We start from the raw sequence: 7,581 nt of genomic DNA, 5'->3' as shown, positions 1-7,581 counted from the left end.
CTATCCTATCCGAGTTTAAGGGAAGTTTCTGCAGAAACCCAAGGAGGCATATTGTAGCCCTAAGGAGCCCCTCCCTCTTCCAGAGACCTGAAGTAGCAGAGCCCCGCCTCTCAATACAGAAGGGAAGTGAAGTGAAAGTCACTCAGTTGTGTCCGACTCTTTGTGACCCCATGGACAATATATTGAGTCCATGACATTCCCCAGGCCAGAATACTGGAGTGGGTTGTCATTCCTTTCTCTAGGGGATCTTCCCAACCTAGGGATCGAACCCAGATCTCCCACATTGCACACGGATTCTTTACCAGCTGAGCCATAAAAAGGAAATCCTAATGGTAGTTTCCATATTTCCACTTCATGCCAACTCACTCTCCACACTGAGCATCTCCCTGTAAACTCTGTGTCTCCCTGTACAGACACAGATGGAATCATTTAATATGACTTCTCATCCCAAACATTAACAGACACAGCCTACATGTATGCCTGACATAATGGAGAAATATTCAGAGAATGACGCTCTAACTAATTCACCTATAACAAAAAGAGGCGGTGTATGAGTCCCCAGGGAAAGCAAAGACTATAAGACTTATGAAATGTCACCACCCACATGCTCTATGGAAAATTAGTGGAAACATGCATGGGGAATGGATTATGGTATTAAAATGAAGCCCATAATGAGGACCTTCACCTCTGACAAGCATTCAGCCAGCTATTAAACAGTCATTATTAAAACTAAAAATGTTAGTTTTGAAGACAAGGCAGTAAAAGAACTTATAAAGCCAGAGAACTACATGATGGTGGAAAATACTTTAGAATTCTGTGTTTACACCGGTCTTTGTTTCTTAAAAGCAAAGTCCCAGAAATAAGCTGCCAATGGCCAGGGAGCTCAGTGTCTATCTTCCTGCAGCAATGATTCTCCATGAGGATTTTCTGGGGGGAGTTTTTATATTAATATAAAATGAATTCCATTTATTATTTTATATTAATATAAAATGTTATGTTATATATACATTAACAAAATATATTAATATAAAATAATAAATTAAATGTAATTTAAATATATATTTAAACATACTATAAACTTTTATATTAATATGTATCAATAACTTATATTAACATACACATTTATATTAATATAAAATTAATTACAAATTATTTTATATTAGTAATTTTTCTATTAGAGGATACAGGACTATGTCATGAAGCAGAAAGAAAAGTCCCCAAGAGATAAAACACAAGACAAAAAATCGTCCCTTAAGGTGACATCATGGCGTGCTCAGCCGAGCATCCACTCTTGATTTTCCAAGAGGAATGTTTTGGAGGTAAAATCTGAGAGGCACTGTCCTGGGTGAGCACCACAGTCCCCTCTCCTCGGCCCCCCTGACACACCCACAAGGCTGGACACCAACCCCAAGGACAGAGAGGACCCCAGATGGGCTCTGCACCAGGAAGGAGAACATGGACGTGTCCTCCTGGGGTCCCCACAGCGTGTTCCCGGGTGACATGACTGCCCCATTCTGCAGAGAAACCTCGACCACATGACCTGCATGGCCGTCACCGATCCTCCCCCGAGGAAGAGCTTTCCATGACTCTGACCAAAAAAAACTATCCCACCAGAGGTGGTAGGAATATACATCCTCCCCCAAAACCCCAAAGTCCAAAAACCCCTGAGATATTGGCAATCTTCCTATCAGCAGACAGATCTGAAAGTGTAGCTCACAGAACTGACTTAGTTACCCAAACAAACGGGGAAAGGAAAGTTTTGGGGTTTTATCATAAGGATATCGCAAACAGGACATGAAGATAAAGTAAAAATAGCCACAGAGGTTTCCGGTGTTGCTAGGAATCCTAAGCTATTCAGCTCTTACACAGCACCATATTGGTGGTGTCACATGGGTTTTCAGGGAAGAGGTGAAAATGAGGCACGGAGGGAAGTGATTACTGTCACAAGCAGGCTACAGACAGGAACGCCCTTGACCGCCAGGCTGGAGTTTGGCAAGGTCTCCACTCTGCCTTCCTCGGGTTCCTGGACAAGAGAAACCAGATTGAGTGATGGAAGTGACCCTGGTCTCCATCCCTGGTGCCTTTTTAATCTGTTGACCGGGGAATTCTGCAGAAACTAATGCCTGTGGCCTGCAGATTGTTATGTAAGTGAATACTGAAAGGTCTCCAGTCAGTAACATCTGGGTAGCAAAAGGCATTTTGCTATGCCTCTGGTCAATAATGTGTTAAGCACACTGCCTCGCCTCTTCCAGCATCTTACCCTCTGGCACAGCCCCAACCCAGACACTTGCCAAAGGCTCTGAGATGGACAGCGGCCACACAAGACTTGCAGAGTCGACAGGGAGAGAGAAGATGCCTGGAGTACTGGCTCCTGCTCAGGTGAGAACAGTTCCGCTTCCCAGAATGGAGTCCACAGATGAGTCTCAGAGCACCAGACAGTCTCTGCAAGAATCCTTCCGTGTTTTCACTCGTGGGGTTTTTTCCTTACTGAAGTAAAACATGCACACAGCGAAATACACAACAAATCTTAAGTCTACAATCCCATAAACCCGGACAACTGCAGACACCAGAAACACCCCCATCAGGATACAGACATTTCCATTTCCATCTCCTCTGAAGTTCCTGTGAGCCTCTGAGCAGGCACCTCCTGGTAATGCACATGGCCCCACCAGGCTGATTTCTATCATCTCCTCTCCAACCTTCTGAGAGTTAGTGCGTGTGCACCCCCGATGGCCAGCTCACACCTGTGGCTATTCTCGTTGTTTAGTCACTAGGTCGTGTCCAACTCTTCTGCAACCCCATGTAGAGCACCCCGACAGGCTCCTCTGTCCAAGGGATTCTCCAGGCAAGAACACCAGAGTGGGGTGCCCAGTCCTTCTCCAGAGGATCTTCCTGACCCAGGGATCAAACCCTGGTCTCCTGCGCTGGCGTGCAGGTTCTTCACCACTGAGTCACCTGGGAAGCTCCGGCTACCGTCGGTGCCTTGCTGTTTCAGGGTACATACCTGCTTTCATTACTTACTACCAACCGAGGCAGCAAAAGCAGTGGTTCTCAATGGGGCCAGCATGCCCCTCAAGGGAGCATTTTGGAAACTGTGGGGAAGGGGACTCTCTGGGTGGTCATTTAGTGGCAGAGACTATGGATGCCACTCGTCTGGAATAGCACCCTCCCACCCAACAGTGAAGACCTGGCCCTCATCCTGCTTGAATTCCAGGCTCCCACAGACCTTCACGCTGACAGAAGCATCATTTACCACTTTGGGAGCCTGGCACCCCTACTCCATCCTCCACTGGGATAAAATATATTTTGCTGGCACAGTTTCATAGATCCTGAATTTTCCTGGGATGCAATCACTGTGGAAATGGAGGGAAGACTGGCCTCCCATCACCACTCAGACCCTGATCACCAGTCAGTCCTCACCTAGGGGTGTGTGGACCATGTGTCTGCTCCAGGCTACATGGGCAGGCGTCCTGTATCCCTGCACTCAGTCTGCATAAAACACCACTGACTTCATCAGACCAGTCGGCCCCTACCCAAGCATCTACACACCAAAATACATCATTTTAACCCAAATTACTTTACTTATTCCTTACACAGGCTACTATATTATTTGGAAATTATGTTGTAGCTAAGTTTTATTATATCAACTCAGAATTGTAAAGGGGGGGTTAAAATATTTTCATGAAAAGGGAGTATTCATTTAGACCATGAAATTTTTGCACCTTGTTTTATGTCCCTGGACATATTCCAGTGTCTCTTGATTTATAGTCTATGGGAACTTGAATAGAATTTGTATGCTGCTGTTGTGCAAAAACTGTATAAATCTTAATTATGTTGAATTGGTTCATAGTGCCTTGCAAGCCTACTTTTCCTTCTAATTTTCTATTCATTCTATTAATTTTTGAGAATTTGATATTGAAACTCTAACTAAAAATATTAATTTATCTACTTAAAAAATAATTGTAATTTATAGTGCAACTATATGTAGTTTTGTTGTATATTTTCCAAGTGTCCTGTAACTGTGTTATCATACTTCCATAATTTAAAAAATAAAAAAAGAAATAAAAAGGGGGAGGATATTTGGTTTTGAGTGAGGTGAGAAGCACCGGTCTAAAGTGATAGCATCTGACTCAATTTGACTCTTGGTCAGGAGCCACTGGCTGTATTTTCAGGGGTCCATGAATTCCCTAGGGGCCCAGATGGTAAAGAATCTGCCTGCAATGCAGGAGACCTGGGTCCGATCCCTGGGTTGGGAAGATCCCTTGGACTAGGGCATGGCAACACATTCTAGTATTCTCGCCTGGAGAATCCCATGGACAGAAGAGCCTGGTGGGCTACAGTCCATGGGGTTGCAAAGAGCCAGACATCACTGACTGACACTTCCACTTCCTGAGTTCTCTGGTTTGGGAAGCCAGCTGTGCAGAGCCTGGAATGCCAAGCTGCTCCTCCATCAACAGCACCCTGAGTCCCCCTGAAACCCAGCTACCAAACTGCACTTTAGTGAGGGTCATTTGAGAGATGGCCCAAAATCAGGAATCAGGTACATGTACTTGTACTCTGTACCTCTTAAATGGGGACTCTCAGGAGCGAGTGCCTGCTTCTCTCTACCAGGAATGCTTTTGCATCTCCTGAGTGCTTCTTTCTGATCTTGAAGACACGGGAGGCTGTGCTATGCCAGGTGCCTGCAGGAAAACGTGTTGGTGTTGTCGGCCTCAGCTACTCGTTAGAACCAGCCTGGGGACTCTAGGAACGCCAGTGCCCTGGGCACACCCCGAGATGCTTGTTAGTTTGCGCTGAGGTCCCATCCAGCAGTGCTGAGAGTGCCCTGGGCGGGCCTGAGAAGCCGGCAGGATGGAGCACTGTGCTTTCTTTTGTTCCTGCAGCCCCACTGGGGTCACCCAATAAGGTACACACTGAAGGAGAGTGAAAGTGTTAGTCACTCAGTCATGCCCAACTCTTTGCGACCCCATGGACTGTAGGCCACCATGTTCCTCTGTCCATGGGATTTCCCAGGTGAGAATACTGGAGTGGGTTCCCATTCCTTTCTCCAGGGGATCTTCCCAACTCAGGGACTGAACCCAGATCTCCTGCATTGCAGGCCAATTCTTTACCATCTGGGCTACCAGGGAAGCCCCTAAGGTACACACTAGTACCTATAAAATAAACAACAATGACCTACTGTATACCACAGCAAACTTTACTCAATATCCTGCGATAAATCATAATGGGTGCAGGGCAGGGGGGAAGATTCAAGAGGGACAGGACATATAAATATTTACGGCTGATTCACGCTGTTGTATCGCAGAAGACAACACAACACTGTAAAGCAATTATCCTCCAATTAAAAATAAATTAAAAAAAATAATGGGAAAGAATCTGCAAACTGAATTTTGCAGATTTTTGAATAACTGAATCACTTTGCTGTATACCTGAATTACTGTGAATCAACTATACTTCAATTTTTAAAAGTACATAGTTCATCAAGCTTTACCTTATACATTTCTAGATTTCACTTTGTCTCCACTTAAAAATTTTTTTTGATGTGTATCATCTTCATTACAACATTTATTACAACATTGCTTCTGTTTTATGTTTGGTTTTTTGGCCCTGTGGCATGTGGGATGTTAGCTCCCCTGACCAGGGAATGAACCCACACCTCCTGCCTTGGAAGGTGACGTCTTAACCATGGGACCACCAGCGACGTCCTTGTCTCCACTGTTGTTTTGCTTTCTCCCTATTTTTAATTCATGGTGCTGAACTCCAAAGTATGCTGGTGACCCACAGCCCTGGGGAAGCCAGCCCTGTCCCACACTCGGTGAGATCACTCTGCAAGTTCCCGCGTGCCACAGCCAGGAGGCTGCACCAGCACTGCCTGGGGCCCCAGCACCTAATGGGGTTCAAGGGGGGGGCAAAGCTGCTCACAGTGCAGATCCTGTCAGCCCACCCGACACCCTGGAAGACAGGAAAACACAGGCAACTGCCGGCCGACAGCAGCAGACGGGGAGCAACAGGAGGCAGAGTCCCTGACGACTCCTGTCCTTCACAGCGGTGTGTTCACATTGAGTTTGTCCGTGTTGATGGTATACGAATCCCCCTGCGCTTCCCTAACCCCGTGCTATGGGAGCTCCACTGCAGTTGTCCAGCTTTGCCACGTGGATCAGTGAGACGCTCTCCACGGCCTCTCTGCCTGCTTCCAGATGGACACACCTGCCACGGATGCAGCCCAGTCACAGGCTCTCCATCTGGCCCTGTCCAGGAGCACGGCTGAGCCAGAGTGTATCGAGTGATGCCCAGGACAACCACACTTTGTCCACTGGGACAAATCTCCAAGAATCCCACTAGGCAGAGAGACCTCCAATGTCCTCTACTTCACCAAGCAGACTCCTGTCCAATCAAGGACAGCGATGAGCACCCATCTTGTTCACTACTCTATCCTCAGTACTTAGCATAGAAGAGTACCCAGCACACAGTAGACACTCGATAAACATTTGTTAAGTAAACTGTTGTTTAGTCGTTCAGTCACGTCTGACTCTTTGTGAACCCGTGGACTGTAGCCTGCCAGGCTCCCTGTCCATGGAACTCTCGAGGCAGAATACTGGAGTGGGTTGCCATTCCCTTCTCCAGAGGATCTTCCCAACCCAGAGATCGAATTCAGGTCTCCTGCATCGTGGGGAGATTCTGTACCATCTGAGCACCAGGGGGTATGACTACAAAATACTAAATGGAGTACTGAATAGGATATAAAATAGGTAAGAAAGAACCCACCTGCCAATGCAGGAGACACAAGAGACGGGGGTTTGATCCCTGGGTCGGGAAGGGAATGACAACCCACTCCAGTATTCTTGCTTGGAGAATCCCATGGACAGAGGAGCCCGGCCGGCTACAGCCCATGGGGTCGCAGAAAGTCAGACATGACTGAGCGCCTTAGCACATACCATGTGGAGTCCAGAGGTCTCTGTCTCCTTCTGGGTGCCAGCCCTCCACCAAGGTAATCACCCCATCTAAGCTTCTGTTTCCTCCGCTGTAACAGGAGGGTGATAATCGCGTGTCTCTCGGGAGACTGCTGGGAGGATAAAAGAGCATTAAGTATAAACAGTCTTATAAACTGTAAAGTGCGGTGCATGCCTGTTATGAATGAGTGTCACCCTAGTGTCTGTAGCTACACCACTCAGCGTCAACCTTCATCTGGAGGAGCCACAACTTACCCTTCCCCACGGTGGTTAGGGCATTCATAACTATCTCCTCCAGGAGACAACCCTTTCCAGCCCAAAGCCCTAGGAGGGCCGCTCCCAAACCAGTTCAACTTGGCAGGACTAAAACGCCTGCAAGCAACTTACAGACACACCCTAGAATAAACCTCCAGAAAGACTGCCAAGTTCCCCAAAGACAGATTTGAACAGCTTTTACTCCTGGTTCACACAGGAATAAAAACAACCACCCTCCCCGCAAAAAGAACAACAACAAAACACAGATTAAACCGCCATCACCTTCTTAGAAGACAAACTGACAACCAAGAGTAGGAGGAAAGGACGCTCGCTTTCTGCGCGCTGTGCAGGGAAAGGGGACGCCCCGCGCGAAGGT

The 7,581-nt window shown here is 47.0% G+C and overlaps 1 protein-coding gene across 12 annotated transcripts in view; it reads right to left on the bottom strand.

Annotated features, from left to right (window-relative positions):
* The window catches only part of IL1R1 (interleukin 1 receptor, type I), a 137,664-nt gene that overhangs the window by 42,861 nt on the left and 87,222 nt on the right, over window positions 1-7,581 (bottom strand). For 3 of the 12 annotated variants that reach the window (XM_010829660.1, XM_010829661.1, XM_010829664.1), the window contains 3 exons: window positions 6,936-7,060; window positions 2,292-2,487; window positions 1,940-2,023 (listed from right to left, as the gene is read on the bottom strand). The exons of 4 other annotated variants lie outside the window; for them this stretch is intronic. The gene's annotated coding sequence lies outside the window, so the exon portion shown is untranslated. Of the gene's footprint in view, window positions 1-1,939; window positions 2,024-2,291; window positions 2,488-6,935; window positions 7,064-7,581 lie in introns of those variants that run through there. 5 more of the 12 variants (XM_010829663.1, XM_010829659.1, XM_010829662.1 and 2 more) reach the window with 4 other exon arrangements.

Source organism: Bison bison, unplaced genomic scaffold (genome assembly GCF_000754665.1).
Source record: "Bison bison bison isolate TAMUID 2011002044 unplaced genomic scaffold, Bison_UMD1.0 scf7180017864508, whole genome shotgun sequence".
Classification (NCBI taxonomy): domain Eukaryota; kingdom Metazoa; phylum Chordata; class Mammalia; order Artiodactyla; family Bovidae; genus Bison; species Bison bison.
Note: the sequence above shows the minus strand (reverse complement) of the source record. Positions and strands in the feature narration are given on the sequence as shown.